This window comes from Neopelma chrysocephalum, unplaced genomic scaffold, assembly GCF_003984885.1.
Source record: "Neopelma chrysocephalum unplaced genomic scaffold, ASM398488v2 Primary Assembly neopelma1_75, whole genome shotgun sequence".
Classification (NCBI taxonomy): Eukaryota; Metazoa; Chordata; class Aves; order Passeriformes; family Pipridae; genus Neopelma; species Neopelma chrysocephalum.
Window position 1 is genome coordinate 2526098 of NW_020897736.1, and position 17026 is coordinate 2543123.

Sequence of the window (17026 nt, forward strand, 5' to 3'; positions counted from 1 at the left end):
TTTCTTTTCTGATCAGAATGGCAGAATTGTTGACTTTCAGGTTGTGTTGAGAGCTTTGTGAAATCCAATAAGGCTACAAGTATTTCCTAGCAAAACTGTCCATCAGGGACAGGTAGAGATGTGAAGCAGGAGGTCCCACCCCAGCAGGCAGGAGCTACCTGAGTTGTTAATAACTCCTCGTAAAATGGGATGAATGTAGGTGCAACTGCCATGTTTTTACCTTTTTCTATCAATGCCGTGGAAATCATCATCAGTTTAACAAGCGAATTTAAACATCTTGACTCCAGTAGCTGCTGCTGACTGCATCTTCAGAGCCAGGAGCACTTTGACATCCCATTTTCTTCAAGCCGAGTCACAGGTCAAAGGGCACTAAGACACCTTTCCCCAGCTGCCACTGATGTGCCTCCTTGAAATAAATCAAAACTCCTGTCCCCAGAGAAGCAGGTGGGGGCTTTTTTTGTGTCTGTGTGGGCAGGATGGCTTGGCTGTGCCCTTGCAGGGCTTCTGTTCATCATGAGAGATCCCTGTGCCAAGCCTGACTTCCCGTGCTGTGGCCCCCGGCCAGGGCTGAGCTTCCAGTCATGGGAGACAGCCCTGAGAACTGCATACAGCTAAATACACCCTGTGCATTTACAGGAGCCTCCAGCTTGGATCAGTGTGTCTCAGGGAGGACCACAGTATCCTGGGGGACACAGGGGAGAGCAGATGGAGGTGATGGAGCCCTCCTGCACCCAACCAAGGAGGAAGGGAGCACTGACCCGCTCTGAGTAACATCTCCCTCTATGCTTAGCAGAGGAGAGTTGGCTGCTTTCCTGTCCTCTGCTGCCCTTTTACTTAAAAGTCTGACTCCTGGGAATAAGTTTTGAAGTGAGGCTGCAGGAAGACCCTAACTGCTCATGCCAGTGCTGTATCCATACAGAGCTGAGGAGAGGACCAAGATCTAGACATGCAAAGCATACAGGTGATCCTCTTGCAGCTTGTAGGTAGAAGTGCCCACAATGGCTTAGTCAGGACGAGAGGAGGAACATGTGCTCAAAGCTGTGTATGTGGCTCAGCAAATCACTGTGGCCCCAAGGACCCTCTCTGCATCCACTACCCACAAAATATCAGTCCTCAATCCAAGAAAACACTCCCCTCCAAAAGCGCTGAGTGCTGCTGCTTCCAGCTCTGAAAAATCTGGACCTTTTAGCAACAGGTCTGGGCCCTCCTATCCCAAGAGAGATGCTGGTACTGCCACCCCGTTGTCCTTGTGAGCCAGAGACACTTCTGCAGAAGAAATAGGTGCCTAAAGCCTTGTTCTGATTACATCTACTCCAACATAAAGCACAGTAACTTAACTAAAGCCAACAGTCACCCCAGTGTAAAACAGGATCGTGGCAGGTCAGAAGCTGGGTTGTAATCCTCTCCTTGCCCCAAAATAAATTTCTTCTTGGCAGGCAGAGCTTGACGATAAGTGTTCAATCCTGCCTCGTACACAGCTCAGGAGCAGGAGATGGGCAGCCCTGGGAGGGCTGCTCTGCATTCCATGGCTGTCCAGGCAGGGACCATCCTCGGGGCCGCACAGGAACCAGGCTGGGCTGCTGCCAGGGGCTCACGGGGAGCAGCCCCTGCAGTCAAAACTGCTGCCAATGGCAACATTTCAGAAGGTTTTACCTTGTAGAAGCTTCAAAAATGTCATCCTTGACACTCCCTGCTGAAGGTTCTGGTGGTGGCTACGCTGAGGGGAGTTGGAGCCAAGTGATTTCCCTGGAAGGGATGGCCCCATGTTGGGTTTCTCCATCACTGTCACACATATCTCTGAAAATATTTACTTACTGTTTGAAAGGAAAATGGCTTTCTGAGGCCATTATTTCTTTCTCCCATCTGCTGTCATAAAGGTCTTTGTGATGGAATGATAGAGGATTCATCCACAGGAATAGACAGAGCAGGAAATGATACCAAAATATAAGGCCATCTCCAGGTAGGGCAATGTAAGATCACAGTGGTGGCCACTCTCTTTATATGCAAAGGCAAAAAATACCAAAATATAAACAGGTAGGATAAGCACTTATATTTGAAGGACTTGGAAACTAGATTTGATTAAAGTTGTGGGGGTTTTTTATCCCATCTCATCTTTTCCTGTATTCCTTCCTGTCTAGTTTGTGCTGCAGCCTCGACACAGAGCAGTCTGTTTATCATTAGTAAGATGTAGTGTATATTAGAGCAGCAATAACAGTAAGTCATTTAGAGTGTACGTCACAGGTTACAAAGAAAATAGGGATGCTATTTTATTATGCTGAGGCTATAAAGCTTACACTAATACAAAATATTGCTGGCAGTCACCTTGTTTTATTCTTCTTTTAACAACTTACTAACAGTGTGTAAATATAAAAGGAAACTTTGATTTTTCCATCCGGATACACTGAAAACTCTTTCAATAAAAATGCTAGGGTGCATTTAACACTGTGACCAGAAATATTGAAATTTGACAGTTAGGAGGTTAAAGGTTTCAAATTTATACACAGAGGTGTTTTGCTCCTGTCATGGTCATAGCAGCTTGCTCAGAATAACCCCTTTTGCTTACTGAACCTTTGAAAAGCAGAGAACATTAAGCAATACATCTTGGCAGATGCCCTGGGATTTCACACCACCAGCAGAAGCCCATAAGCACACAAAAAGTGAATCTCTTAGGTGAAAACTGGTCAAGCCTTTCTCTGTTTCTGCGCTGTGTGCTGGCAAGTAGCTGTCCTGCTGCTGCCACCATCCTTTCCGCTAGAATTAAGGCAGTTTCTGTAATTTTCAGGTATAAGGTGCTACTGCTTTTAATTTCCACATAGGTCGCTCAAAAAGGTGTCATCAAGAAAAGAGGAGCCCTTACTGAGAGGTAATGGTATCAAATAAATAGGTCTTTTACATTTCTGCCATGAAATACCTGCGTAAAAGATAAAACAAAACAAAACGTACTTTGTGCCCCAAATGTCAAGATTTTAAATATCTTCTAGTCTCTGTTTTAGGGATTTCAGCCTGTGGTAAATACCTATAGGACAGTATTTGCCTCTCTACTGCCATCTGAGAGAATAAGTGCAGCTGAGAACAAGCAAGGTACACAGTGCTTCCGACTTATTTAAATTATATTTTTCAAGCTCTACAAAAAGAACAAAGTGTTGATTTACTGAGAAACCATCCCCTCGTAGAGCTGCTGGAAACATTACAACCCTGGCAAACCAGCAAGTAAAATGATCAACTTTCCTTTCTTTGATTTTCATGTCATAGCATGTAGGAGAACCACTGTGGGCATTTCTTTTGATACTCACCATAAAACTGTCCTCATAAATATTACTACAAATACGCAATGGCTTTTTGGCTGGTGTTCTGAAAACAGTTACAGTGAGCACAGGTTTTTACACACAACATTAATGTGCCCCCCTTACAGTGGAGCACAGCCCTGTGCCCCCATAGGCACAGTGGGGCTGGCAGAGGGGATGCTGCGAGGCAGGGAGTGTTAAGTGTGCTCCCTGCTGTCACTCCAGGAGCTTGAGGAATTTAGGGCTAGGTCTAAACTCAGGTTATAGCCCCTATTCACTTCAAACTGAGGAGCGTGTGGCCTCTGCCCTTGTTGGTTGCAGGACCCACAGCAGCGGGAGCACCAGGCACAGGGCAAAGCCCATCTGTTTGCTCAGGGCTTTGCCTGGGGTGGCAGTGGTGGGACGTGGGGTAGCTGGTAGGAGATGCTGCTGTGGACTGAGGGCTCTCACAGTGAAGCAACAGCAGGCAGGAGGGCAGGAGCCAGTTGCACACAGGATTTTAGCAGCTTAGTGAGTATGTGAGTGTCGCTAATTTGTTCTCCGGTCCTGGAAAGGAGCACGTGGCTGTGCTGAGGCTGCACAGCACTGTCCCCCTTCAGAGTGTGTCAAGGCTGGGTGCATCTGAGGAGAGGGGCTCTGTATCGTGCTGCACAGATATTTATTGTGCTGTAGGAGTGGAGGCAGGAAATGGTGTGGGGGAAGTATGCAGAAGGGATCATGCTGTACCTGTAAGTGGTTTGGGCCTCCCAGTGTGCTGGAAAGTAAGGGGAAGTCACTACATCTCCTGCAATTCTTCAGGGGGTCTAACCCTGTCACCTCCCAGCAATGATGAGACTGCAGGTTTGACTTCACACATTCTTTCAGGTGTAAATACCCACCCAGGCTCAGGCACCTGAGAGTTGAGGATTCTGTACCGTTAAGAGGAATTACACGTCTGTGCATGGCAGAACTGCGTGTCCTGCAGGACTCCAGTTTTTCAGCTGTTGGAGTAGCTCTTAGATTACAGCACCTGTACCAGTGGTGATAGCTGAGCTGAGCTGAGCCATTCTCCCAGCTCACCCCAGCTCTTCCTGGCAGACAGCTCAGGGTCCTGAGTACCACTGAGATCCAGCTTAAAGCTGATTGTCAGAGCTACGTGGCAGAGGGGCACTCTAGGCATCAGAGAGAGAAGCTGGATTAGAAAACAACTAAATCAGAACAGTCAGTTAATGCTATTGAAAACATTAAATTCCTCTTTAAGGACTTCATTGGTCCCCAAGGCTTTCAGTGTGCCAACCAAGTACTAGAAAGAGCCTTTTGTAAGCTTCTTGCATGGGGCGAATCTCCTCTGTGCTGTCTTGAAGACATAGATCATGCAGGCCTTCAGAAATTCAAATTAAGTACTGTGAGGTAAATATATTCTCTAGTCTTGCTATAGTTGGTTGGTTGGTTTGTTTTCCCCAAATATTTCTTTATTGGTCTGTTTTTCTCTCTGGAGCTGAGGCTGGTCAGCAGGAGCCAGCAGCCTTCCGAGGTCCTGGCTCACCTCCGGTACAATCATGCAAAAGAAGCAATTTTTCATTATTGATAAAATGTAATGTCATAATGTCATGGCCTTTCAGGTCATCATCTTTGTAAGTCAGCCATGACATTATCACAATTTATAATGATAACAAATGACCATAATGTTTGCATGTAACTTCCATTGGCTATTGCAGAATTCTAAAACCACTCCTTCAAAGGATGGATTTCATTAACAAGTGAGTGCTATTACATGGTACCAACTGCTTCTACTGGGGGCATTTTGCGAACATGTGGCCTATTTTGTCTGACAGGCAAAATTTATGTACTTAGTAGAAATTTAAGATTTGGTGGCTCTTAGTTAAGTACTGATGCAAATTGAGAGAACATTCTTGCCCTTTTGTGCTATCAAGGGCTTTATAATATGCCTAAATTATAAGAATTTCTAATAACAGTTATGTAAATATGCACCCCATGAAGATTGCCAGCTGTAAGGTCTGACTTGAGCGTCAGATTCATTCTTGACTGTAGTGTTGGACTTACTTATTTAATATTTCATGATAAACTTAAAAGATTTACAGCTTCAGGAGCTGGTGAGAATCATAGGCCATTTATTTTCATGTGATATTTAGAGGTTGGAGCTCCAGTCCCCAAACACTTTAAACATATTCTTAGCTTTAACATCTGGACTGAGAGCATCGCTGGGGTGGGTTCCCTTTGCTCTGCAGGATCAGGACCTCGGAGTAAGTGCACCAAGTTCAATAGAGCTGAATCTGGAGCACTTGTAGGGAGCTCTCTGTCAATCTAATCCATAAATAAATACTCCTCTCCTCCTGAAGTCCTCTGAAGCTAATGCATTAAAAACAATGAAATGCCTGGGCACTCCAGGCCTCTTGAAAAAGCAGGGCCAGGCTTTTGTATGTATGTGTGCGCACACACGTGCATGTGTATGAAATGAATTAAAACAAACAAAAATAAATGTTTCTGAAAGAGCAGCTGTGAGTTATAGTCTAACAGACTCCATGACAGGCCACCAGGCAGAAGGACTCTCTGAGCTGCACAATTGGTCCCCAAGGGACACAGTGCCTCAGAGAGGACAAAGCAAGAGCTGGGGACTTGGATGTGCTTTGTTTTGGCCTACGAGGCTTATCAGACCCATGTTGTGAATCATTTTTCATCTGCAGCAAGAAGCTTGCAGGAAAAATTTACCTGTTTCCTTTTTCCTACTTCTTTGGGGCTGCCCCTTTTTTCCACTGGAAATTATAAAATGATTGCCCTTATTAAAAATATTAGACTAAGTTTCATCCTCTGTCAGTGTGACTCCAAGGCCACCTGGTTATTATTGCGTTGTCCACTAGACCATGCAAACATGTAACAGTAGGCTTTCCTCCCTTTAGAGTGAATTGTATACAAAATGTCTCATTGTCTGGAGGATCACTCTTTATGTGGGATATTGCCCAATTATATTCATGGCCATTCATTTTGTAGGGCTTGAACATCACTCATATGGGGATCTCCTTGTTACTGTCTTTGAAACCTCTACCACGAACACTGGTTTCATCAATTTTCCAAGCCTACAGGTCTCCAAGTGACCCAATAAGGTCATTCATGGCAGTTCAGTCTCCATATTGTAAGTACCCTAACAGACCATAGGCAGTTGTTTTGTATGCTTAAAAGAGTATCTTCATTCTCTGCAGCAAAGGGGGTTGAACACAGGCACAGGCCTGTACACAGGCACACTTGCATCAAGATAAATTCTTTCAAGTCACTTCAGCGGAAAACTGCTCAAGCTATCAAAGTTAGTATGCACTGTGAGCAGTGAACATTATCCAGAGTCTTGGGAGATACTGAAAGAAACCTCAGTCTGTGTTTAATTGTCCTTCCTGAAATACCTTTTTATGACGCATCCCCATTGCTCACTTAATTTGCTCAGTTTAACTCAGGTTTGACTTTCTTCCTTTCAATGCATTGGCAGCCCGGGGGCTTGGCTGCATCAAGGAACATTTTACAAACCCTTAGTGAGATGGCTCATGTTGATTTTAGCACAACTCTAGCTCTTCTCCTATGGTTGATGTCCCCAAAGAACAGATGCACATAAGAATGGGATACTTGAGTGTGTTTGGTTTGTTTTCTGTTAAATTATGTTACCCCAAAACACTCTACCCTGAATTTTAAAGCTGATGGCTACATCAGCTGTTTAATTGGTGTTTTGATGATACTTCATTTGAGGACACACATGAGATGTTCCTATGATATCATATGATACCATTGCAATAGTCCATGTAACTTCCCAAGTGGTTTTAGTTCCACCACCATTTCATTGCTCTTCAGGACTCTTCAGCTCAGCACTGGCCACTCCCTGCCCTGCTCAGACGAGTCCTCCTGCTTGGCTCGATCTGAGCAGAGGCTCAGAGCAGAATCAGAGGATGCTCTTCCAGAAGGAGAGAAAAATCTACAACACTGCAGAAAGGTGCAAAGACTCCCTTGCATTCTCTGATCCAGCCTCCTTAAGCAGTGGTTTGCAAAGGCACTGTCACCTCTTGGGTTCATCTTGCTCTTGTTTTAGCCGGCCCGTGCAGGCTTCCTCCCACCGGATGCTCGTGGTGCCTGAGCTCAGTAACAAGCTGTTCTCCAGCTGTGAGCGCTGATCTGCTTTGCTGCACATTGCCAGATTGTTCCCCACCACCTGAGAAATATCCACAAAGAGCAGGCAAAGCTGATTTTAGTTTGGCATAACCAAGTTCTCTCGAGCTGCTTCCTGTCGCAGTGTGCAGTGACCTGGGCTGGGCTCAGGGGTGCTGGAGGATTTTACCAGTAAACAGCAAGGCATATGAGTTTTGGAGGAGGGGAGGTGGAGGTGGGCATCGCTGCCAGGGCAAAGCCAGAACCACCTGATCCTCCCGAAGCACACAATCTTGTTTTTCTGAAGACCAAGTAAGAAGGGACATAACACGTAGAATTAGCACAGATTTGCTGCTTTATCATTAAAAGAGGGTTTGCTGCCAAAACAGCAGCTTTGCTGCCAGGGAATGTCTGTTTGTGCTGTCAGGCCTCGGCTCAGCACAAGCGTGTGCTGCGCTAAAGCAAACGAAAGGGGAATTATACGATATTGAATGTGGGCCTGTCTCTAAATGCATTGAAAACGTAGGTTATTGTCTTCTGGCATTTCCTAAAAAGCCTCTTGAGCTCCTGTTGGCAACCGCTGATATTGAGGGTACTTTTAGCTGTTTAAGTCTTCCTGTTCTAACAGGGGTCAAAGGGCTGTAAAGATCTTCTCAAAAGGATATAGAAGGAATCATTAAAAGGGAGGAGGAAGAAAGTGACAGAAGGTCAGCCCTTTTTTTTTTAATGGGTGCATCCCCGAGGGGGTCAGACACAGTTGTGCATTATACTCCAGCTCCAGTACCTGACTTAGAAACCTACAGCAAATCTTATTAGCACTTCCATAAGCATAAAATACAGGACAGAGCCCAATGTTCCAGGCAGAAGGAAAAGAGAAAAAGCATGAAATAAGTCAATTTAGTCTTTCAGATGAATTTAAATCAACATAGTGCAAGGATATGACCAAGATGAGGACAAATACTCAAATATGTGCAAGGTATTTTACGGTCCCTGGGAAGCATGTGCATGTATCTGTGTGTGTTTAATTCCCTTGTTGATCTTTCTTTCCTCAGAGACAAATTTACTGTATGCTCATTGTTATAGCATGTCATGTAGCTTTTTGTAAGGACTGGTGTAGGGCAAAAAATTTACCTTTTTATGTGACAGAGCCAAACAGAATTGTGAAGGTTTTCAGTGATTTCTAGACAGCAAGCAATAAACTGCGTTTGCACCCACACACTTACTGCCTAACACCCCATCTGGTAACATTTCCACGTCTCCAGGAAAGAAATCAATAGCAATAATCTGTGAGGGCCTCATAGGGTGTATATTTTTTTATCGCACTGCTATTTGGAATTTTTTTCCTATCTGCTTACAGCACGAGATTGTTCTTTTTTTGTTAGCTAACATTGAAATCTTGGAGCCATTATTATATTTTCTAAAAAGCAGTAACGAATGCTGGGGTCAAAATAATATATTCTAAACACCTATATTCGATAATATCACGGTGTTCAGACAGCAAAGTCCCAGTCAATGAAGGCACTGAAAAATCTCCTACAGTAAGAACCTGTGCATTTAAAATGATATGCTAGCACACATCAAAGACTAGCATCCTAAAAATTCATGATTACTTAAAGATAGTTTATATTATAAGGGAGTATACCTCCAGCTTTCATCTTGCTCCAATGCAGAGAAGAAATCGTCCTTATATTCTGAAATTTAGAACTGTGTCACTGTTGGTTTTCTGTGTAAGGAGGAAATATGATGCTTTGTTACTGGTCTTATTTATTGCAGACCTTGTCTGGAATCTAGTATTGAAGCTGTGCTTGATGAGTTGCTGCCTTGAACTTTTCCACTGATCAATGCTGGTGCTATGGCTGCATGAAAGAATAGCTTTCCTGAGGAGAAGCTATCACATGGGAAACACACTACACAGTAAGCTAAGAAATCTGCTATAATCTTGTATGCTTAGGCTTAGAAACGTGTTTCCCAAAAGAAATGGTGATAGTGAATGACCATTTAAAAACTGAGACGTTACGTGAGCAAGAGGTCAGGTCAAGAACAGGGAGGTATTAAAAAAAAAAAGAGGTAGAGAGAGAAAGAAAGAAAGATTGGGGAAAGGGAAGGAAGAAAAAAAGAAAAAAGAAAGAAGCAGAAACCTTCCTTTCACTAACATGATAAGGCACAACTGGACAAAATGCACAGCTGAAGAAGAGGACATTACAGAGCCAGGAGACAGGAATCATATTTCTTCTTCTCCCTGCAGTGACAAATAAAAGGTTGTTTTGATTTTTGCTGTACAAATAATAAGCTTTACTTAGAAACTGTAGCTGCTGTGTTGCTCTCCACAAAAATATTTTTCACTTTTTGTCCTAATGGCCACACTAGAGGAAAGAAAAGGAAGCAGCTCTGTAATCAGCATATATTTTATTTACCCACGGATTGTCCTGTGCATCTTGCAGGGGGGGTGGGATTGACACTCTGAACACAAGGAATGTCCTTTGAAAGTGGGATTTCAGCAGCATTTAGAGTGGGTAAATCCATGTCCGTGCTTACCAGGCCTTTCCCCTTGTGCCAAGGCTGCCAGCTGTGATTCTGGGGGTTTTTTTCACATGGGAGGTACACTGTTATGGACCCACTGAAATCTTTTTTAAAGTGACCAAATCACCACCTCATTTGGTTACCAGCAGGACACACAGCAGGTCTCTCAGTGCAGTTGGCTTTATTCATGTCTCCCTCTAAAGAAGCCAGTGGTAACAAAAAGGAGTTAACCTTTTTGAAGCATCTAGGTGGATGCACAGGGTGTCTTTAGTTGCAAGTGAACATTGAAATCTTGGAACCATATTATATTTTATAAAAAGCAGTAACTAACACTGGGCTCAAAATAATATATCCTAAACACTCATATTCAATAGTTGTAAGCAAAGACTTTTAAATATATAGTTTTATTTTTTTAACTTAGCACCAAACCTAAAATCTCTGGATGAGCTAACCTTATTGCTGCTATAAATGACGGCTCTTACCTCATTTTTGCCCCTACAATTCGCTTCTTGTCTGTCTTCATTTGCACTCTGAAATGTTGGGAAACCAAATCTCAAACCTGACCAAATAATAATGTGTAAATAAGGATCTAGCAGATCTAATCACTGGTGGAAAGGATAAATGGGGCTGAGAGTCCTGACCAGCCCATGAATATTGTGAAAAAAGTCATTGCTGGATTTCTCTGCATTAAGTAGGTTCATAAGGATAGATTTGGGCAGCTAATCTTTGATTTCTGTGTGTTTTTGAAATCTTTCTGTTGATGCCTCTGCTATTTGTGTAGGTGGAATGAGAAAAATAGCATCCTACTAATTCACATTGTTGCAGTAAAAACAAATCCATGGTGAGGTGGGTATTCAGGTGCCGGGGGAAGGAGGGCTATGTAAATACCTCAGTCAGTGTTTTTTTACCTGGCATCCATGGGCTGTGAATGAGAGTACTATAAAAATAACCCAGGATAGCAAGTCCCTTGTCAGTTGGCTTAAATTTTCAGCATAAGGGCCCCTACCTCCACCAGAAGATTTTAGGTGCATAAACATCGAAGAGATTGCAAATCACTAACATACAGAGGCAGCCAGACCATCACAGGCACTGAGAACAGTATATTCAGTCAGTATTATCTGTCTATTCTTCTAATACTATTGAATTTCATTTGGTAGCCTAAATTAAAACAGGAGTAAAAAATTAGTATTTTCAATAAAGTTATACTTGAGCTCAGTCTTTGATGATAAATAAGCCATTCACTTACATACATCTGCCAGAGCATTCATAGGAAGCATTGAGCTTAAATGAGTTGTGACCTTATGAGACAGTCTACTGTTTGGAGACTATATAGGTGAATGCTGGGTTTTGAGTCTTGACCTTTCTGTTTATATTCATCATGAATGTGCGGATACTTTTATTCTTTCTGGAAAAAGGCTGTCAATCTCCACACTAATTTTAATGCTGGTGCAATGCAGAACAGTGGTGGATCTTGGCAGTAACAATCACCGACTGACTAAAATTAACTAATTCAGACTGCTATGCTAAATTGAGTATGAGCGGGTTTGTTTCAGGCTCGGCATGGAAGCACAGGTGCAGTCGATAAATAGGGACACATACGGTGCCTAAATACTCTCTCTCTTGTTGTGACCTCCCAGCAAAAAAGCTCTGACAAATCACTTGTGACTTTCCAGAGCTGGTCGAGCTGCTGTTCAGTTGATCCGTATTTCTCTAGACTGGAAGTGACAGGAGGAGGCACTGATACTTGTGAGCTTGACAAAGACTTCAGTTCCTGTCCCAAAATCATGGTACCTTCCAAGGATTGGACATGGAAACAGCTCCCGACCCCTCGGCTGAGGCCAAGGCTTGTTGATCTCTGTCCCTCATCACAAATCCTTCCTTACTTCTGCCACAGAAGTTCGCTGTTGTTCAGGGACCATCTCAGCAAACCTTACACCATGTGGCCTGTGAGCTGGAGAGACCCCTCTTCCCCCCTCTGCCCACCCCAGGGAGGCTCAGGTGGTCTCCTTGGAGTGCAGCCTCTGGCAGATTGGCATCCTGATCCATTTCTGCCCAAAAGCTGCTGAGATAGACCACTGCTGGGGGGTCCCAGCTCAAATCACCCAAATAGCAATGCAGAATACAGCCTAAAATTATGATGACCCCATTCCAGGCGTGGGATGCTGAGGTACCTACGGGGCTCCAAAGCAGCCACTCTCTGCCTTGCTGGGACAGGGGCACAGAAAGAATTTTATTATGATAAACTCCAAAAATAATGTTCTTTTATAATTTTAACCCACTCTTGCTGAATAGGAAAAGAAACTTCTATTAGAGCTTTGATACTCTGAGCAGAAGAGTTTTGTGCAGGCCAGGCATCTGATTCTGGGTGGCAGAGCTGTCCTGACCCCTCATTTCCCTATGACCATGGGTTTTACACTGGCACCACTTACTCTTCCCCAAAATTCATTCTGGCTTTTGCCACCCCTCCTGCATTCTCACACTCTTTCTCATTCTCACCAAGTGTTTTCCTCGCAAATTATATCTTCTTGTATAACTTCTTTATCAGAAAAGCTTCAGCTGTAGAAGCAATCATCTGAAGAGAAGTAAGAGGGGAAAAAAAAGGGGTTTTCCTTGTCTGCCAAATTTCCAGGAGCCAGGTCAGTCCTAGCAAGTATACACAAAGGTGCTTTTCAAGCAAATATTACAGAGCTCCTTCAGTAAAGGCATATTGGCTTAAAAGGGTTCCCTCCAACCCTACTGATTTCTGAGCTTCTTTCACCCAGAATCACTCAAATCAATGCAAGTTATATCGCTCCTTTCTCCCATGCCAGCCCAAGTAAGCTTTTATTACCTTCTATACCCTGCCAAAGTCTCTGTGACCCCATCCAGTGCCCAGCTGCTCACTGCTGGCAGCGTTTTCCTCTCTGCCATGCCCTGTACAGAGCATTGTGCACAAGCAGCTGCTGACACAGGGTGTGAAAAATACCACCGTGAGGAAGCTTCAGAAGGACTTCTCTTTCTTGTTTCTGCCAATATCTCTGTCCTTGTTTGCTTTACCAATGGAAAGGGGTAAATTAAATTATAGTAAAATGTCTTCCTAAATATGCTTTCTCACTCCTCCTTCATGTATACAAGCGCTGCAGACATAGAGAGAGATTATGTATCCCAAAGGAATTTGGTGCAATATTTTGTAATTCTGATTGAAATGTGTTCTGTCTGGTCCCCATAGTTTAATTTAGAACAATTAAGGTTCAGAGTACATGAGCTTGCAAAGCACATTACAAACAATGGCTGCAGAATAAACTGCAAATCAATCCACACTAAATCACCCTGAAAATCCCTGCAAACACAACAAAGAGGTCTAGATTCACAGTCCTTTAATACAATCTCCTCTGTCTTTGTAGCCATAAGTAGTTCAGCTTCCTCCTTTATGGAAAACTGTCATCAAATTATTTCAGGTTTGGGGTTTTTTTCATTTGTTTGTTACCGAGAATAAAACAATAAAGAGTCATCCTATATGTGTTTATGCAAGCATGTCAAATCAAACCGCAAGAGAGACGCTGCTGCTGTGCTCCATTCTCTGCTCTACCTTGCACTGCTTATTTCTAATGATTGCCTTGCTGCTTTTACACAGGATATAGATGAGCAGCGGGTACTAATATAATTAAACCTGATAAGAGAGTGTCCTGAATATCATGCACGTGCGTGCACAGCCTGTGTAATAGGGCTAGTACATGTCCCACATCAACTTTCTATGATTTTTACATTACCTTTATTACGCTGGCTGACACCCGTGTTCCTGCTTTTATACGACAGGAGCTTTTCATTAATACTGTGCCTAAAACACTATTTTAAGTGGGGTGAAGGCAGGCTAAAAAAAAGTAAAGATCCTCTGATTTCCGCAAAACTAAGATTTTGTTTTCTCTGTGTGCACTCGGAAATCTTGGAAGCAGCAGCCAACATATGATGTTTTTCAGCAAATAGTCTCGCACAGGATATTCCCATATTCAGAAGAACGGGCACACATGTAGATTGTTTTGCAATCATATGTGGCTGTTGGGAGAAAACTGCGTTTTGTTTTGATTTTGGCTGTGAAAAGAGTGGGTGCCTCGCTCCGGCGAGGGTTCTGCACAGTCTCCTTTTCAAACCCCAGACAATAACCTATTCCTCACAATCAAAGTTCAGTGAAGGGAAATGGCTTCCAGGAGAGCACAGTAGCCTGGCCAGCCCCAGAGCAATCGCACTACGTGACAGAAGGCAAAGCAGGAGCTATCAGAATAATTGCCTCTGGAAATGACCACAGGGGAGGGCCTGATCCAAAACCCCCACTGGTCAATAAGAGGCTACTACTGACGTGGGCTCACATCATCAGTTGTTATATTGGAAAGATTTTTTTCCAGGACAGTGGTTCTGATTTGAATGTTCTTTGCACAGAGCTACAAATACAGATACCCAGCCACCAGATGAGGCAGGGACTCAACTTAAGGTGGTGAGGAGGCTGGCACAGGGCTGATGTGTTCATCAGCACTTCCTAGGGCTCACACCATCTCTGCATAACTCCGAAGGTCTCTCTATACTTACCTTATTCTATGCTACTGATACATAAAGAAGGTAGTAAGACAAAATGGTGTGGACGTTTTTCCACGTCACCACTTTGCTGCATCCTGCAGCATTTTGTGCAGTGCACTGTTTGTCCCCCTGGTGCAGGCAGTGTCCCCTCAGCGTGGGCAGGGACAGGCAGCCTCATGCGTCGCCCTCGCAGAGTGGCACAAAAACCCCCATGGCATTGAGGTTCCAGCCCCGCAGAGCAGGTGCAGGTTTGTGGGATGTTTGTGCTCCATGCAGCGCTGTCATGCCAGGCCTGTCAGGTGTCCCCCGTGACACCCCCCCCACTGCAGCACCCTGAGCAGAGTGCGGCCCCGAGCCCCAAAATGCCCTCAGCGCACATCAGTCACATCCCCATTGTGTGCAGCACATTACAGGTTTTACAGTTTCCAGTGAGGGCGATGTACAGCCTGGCTGAGGCCAATCAATACACTCCAGGACCATTATCCTATAAAATGCCCACTTATTTAAAAAGGGGGTGGGAGTACAGACCTTCAGTTCTGATCCAGCTCTGTTAAAGTCAACGGCCAAAATCCCATTGATTTTCAGAGGCGAAGAGTTGGCATGTGCTTTAAAATATTCACAAGCCAGAAATAACAGCAACAAGGAGATATAGATACAGCATCTTGAATTCATATACTATGGTCTGCATGATACTTCTGCCATTAAAAATAAACAATCTGTTGTTTAGGAGAAAATAAGGGTACATAAGCAACTGTGTTTTGCAGAGTCCTTCAAAGCAAAGGCAGTGATTATAAGGGCAAGGCATAAAACCTGGGAGGTGTTTTATTTGCATGTTCTCACACTGGTTTTTGAACCACTTTTTCCCTTCTCCTAGCAAGTGTTCTGCTCAGCCTCACCGTTGTGCTCATTAGTCTGGTTAAGCTGCACTGCAGGATTCAACTTGTTATTTTAAGTAAAATAATTTAATTAATCTGTTATTCCATAATTATTTCTTTTTGGGGAGATAAAGATATTTAATCTGTGTACAACAGCATTTGCTCCTTAACTTGGGAGCCCCGGATTTTAAGCAGAGCCAAACAGATAATTTTCAGAGGGGTATTAGCACAGCACTTCTGTCTGCAGTGGTGTCTGTGTCATGCCCCTAATCCTGCTCCGCCACTGTGCAGAAACAACAGGGAGCGCCGAACTCGCAAAGACCTTTAGGAATTAGGTAACTTCCTCCAGGGTATGAAGTTCTTCTGTCAAAGGTTCCCAGCATCTGTGGGGTTAGTGCTGATTTGTGAGGATTGCATTAACTGATTCTCACTGTCACGGTGCCACTGGTGAAAAGGGAGATGATAAAAGACTTTCCCGATGAAAAAGTGCTGCCATTTTCATTTCAAACAAGGCACTGCTGTGGTTATTTTAGTTTCATGTTCACTGGTACAGTATGGATGAAAAGGAAGCATAAGCATTTTGTTTTGTAGCTATAGAGGTAGTGGTTGGTAGCTCCTGGCAAGCCTGTCCTTGGATTCTGGATCATGGGGACAGCTCGAGGGGGGAGAGTGTCCCTTGGCGGGGGCTCCCCACGTGTGTGTAGGTCACATAAGGTGAGGTGCTGGGCATTTCCTTGTTGCTGCTCACATGCAGTTGTTATAGGGACAAACTCCAGACAGTGGGGAAAAAAAATCACTCTCTTTCTCTGGAAAAATTTCTAAACATTCTTTTCAACTTGGAACAATGGGCCCCTTCCTGGGGCCACTCCGAGCCAGTCACACCATGCACACACACCTGAGCCTGGGTTCATGTTCTGCTCTCCACGTATCTCTGAGTCTGTGTTTTGGCTCATTCAGTAACACTTTGCTATTTCTCCTGTAAAAGCAGCAGTCCTGCAGCTTCGTGGGGCTCCAATACCGAGGAACCATTTTTATCTTAACAGCCAGTGACCCGGGAGGTTTATATATATGGGAGGACAATAACCTTTGGTCTAAATGTTTCATCCTTGTTCTCAGATCAGAGAGGGATTTTTATTTTCCTCTAAACATCTGTGAAATACTTCTTGGCCGTTTCAGAGTCCGTCACATATGGGACTTGAAAAGACACTTCCTTCTCTGTCAGGAGTATTTCAGATGCTTTTATACAAAGAGTAACATCAGATGACTATTTGCTTGTGTCTTTTTTAATTACATCAGTCCTTGAATGAAGTGCTCAGCCAGCGGGGCCTGTCCTGCCTGCTAGGTGAGTGCCTTACTCTCTCAGAGAGATGGTCAGGCTCGTGGCTGCTCTCACTGCCTCCAGGGACCTTTCCAAATTGCATTTCTCAACAGGAGGGGTGAAGAGCAATTTCTCTACTGGTCTCCTCACAAGCTTTTCCCGTAGAAGAGTACAGTTCAGTAGCCACAACACCCTGTACACAAACCTCTCAGGCTGAAGGGGAGAAATCCAGGACTCCTTCTTCCTTAACCATGGGGTTTCTCTGGGGGAAAAAAAAAAAAAAAAAAAAAAAAAAAAAAAAAAAAAAACCAACCAACCAAACCAAACAAAACAAAACAAAAAAAAAGGAGAACAACAGC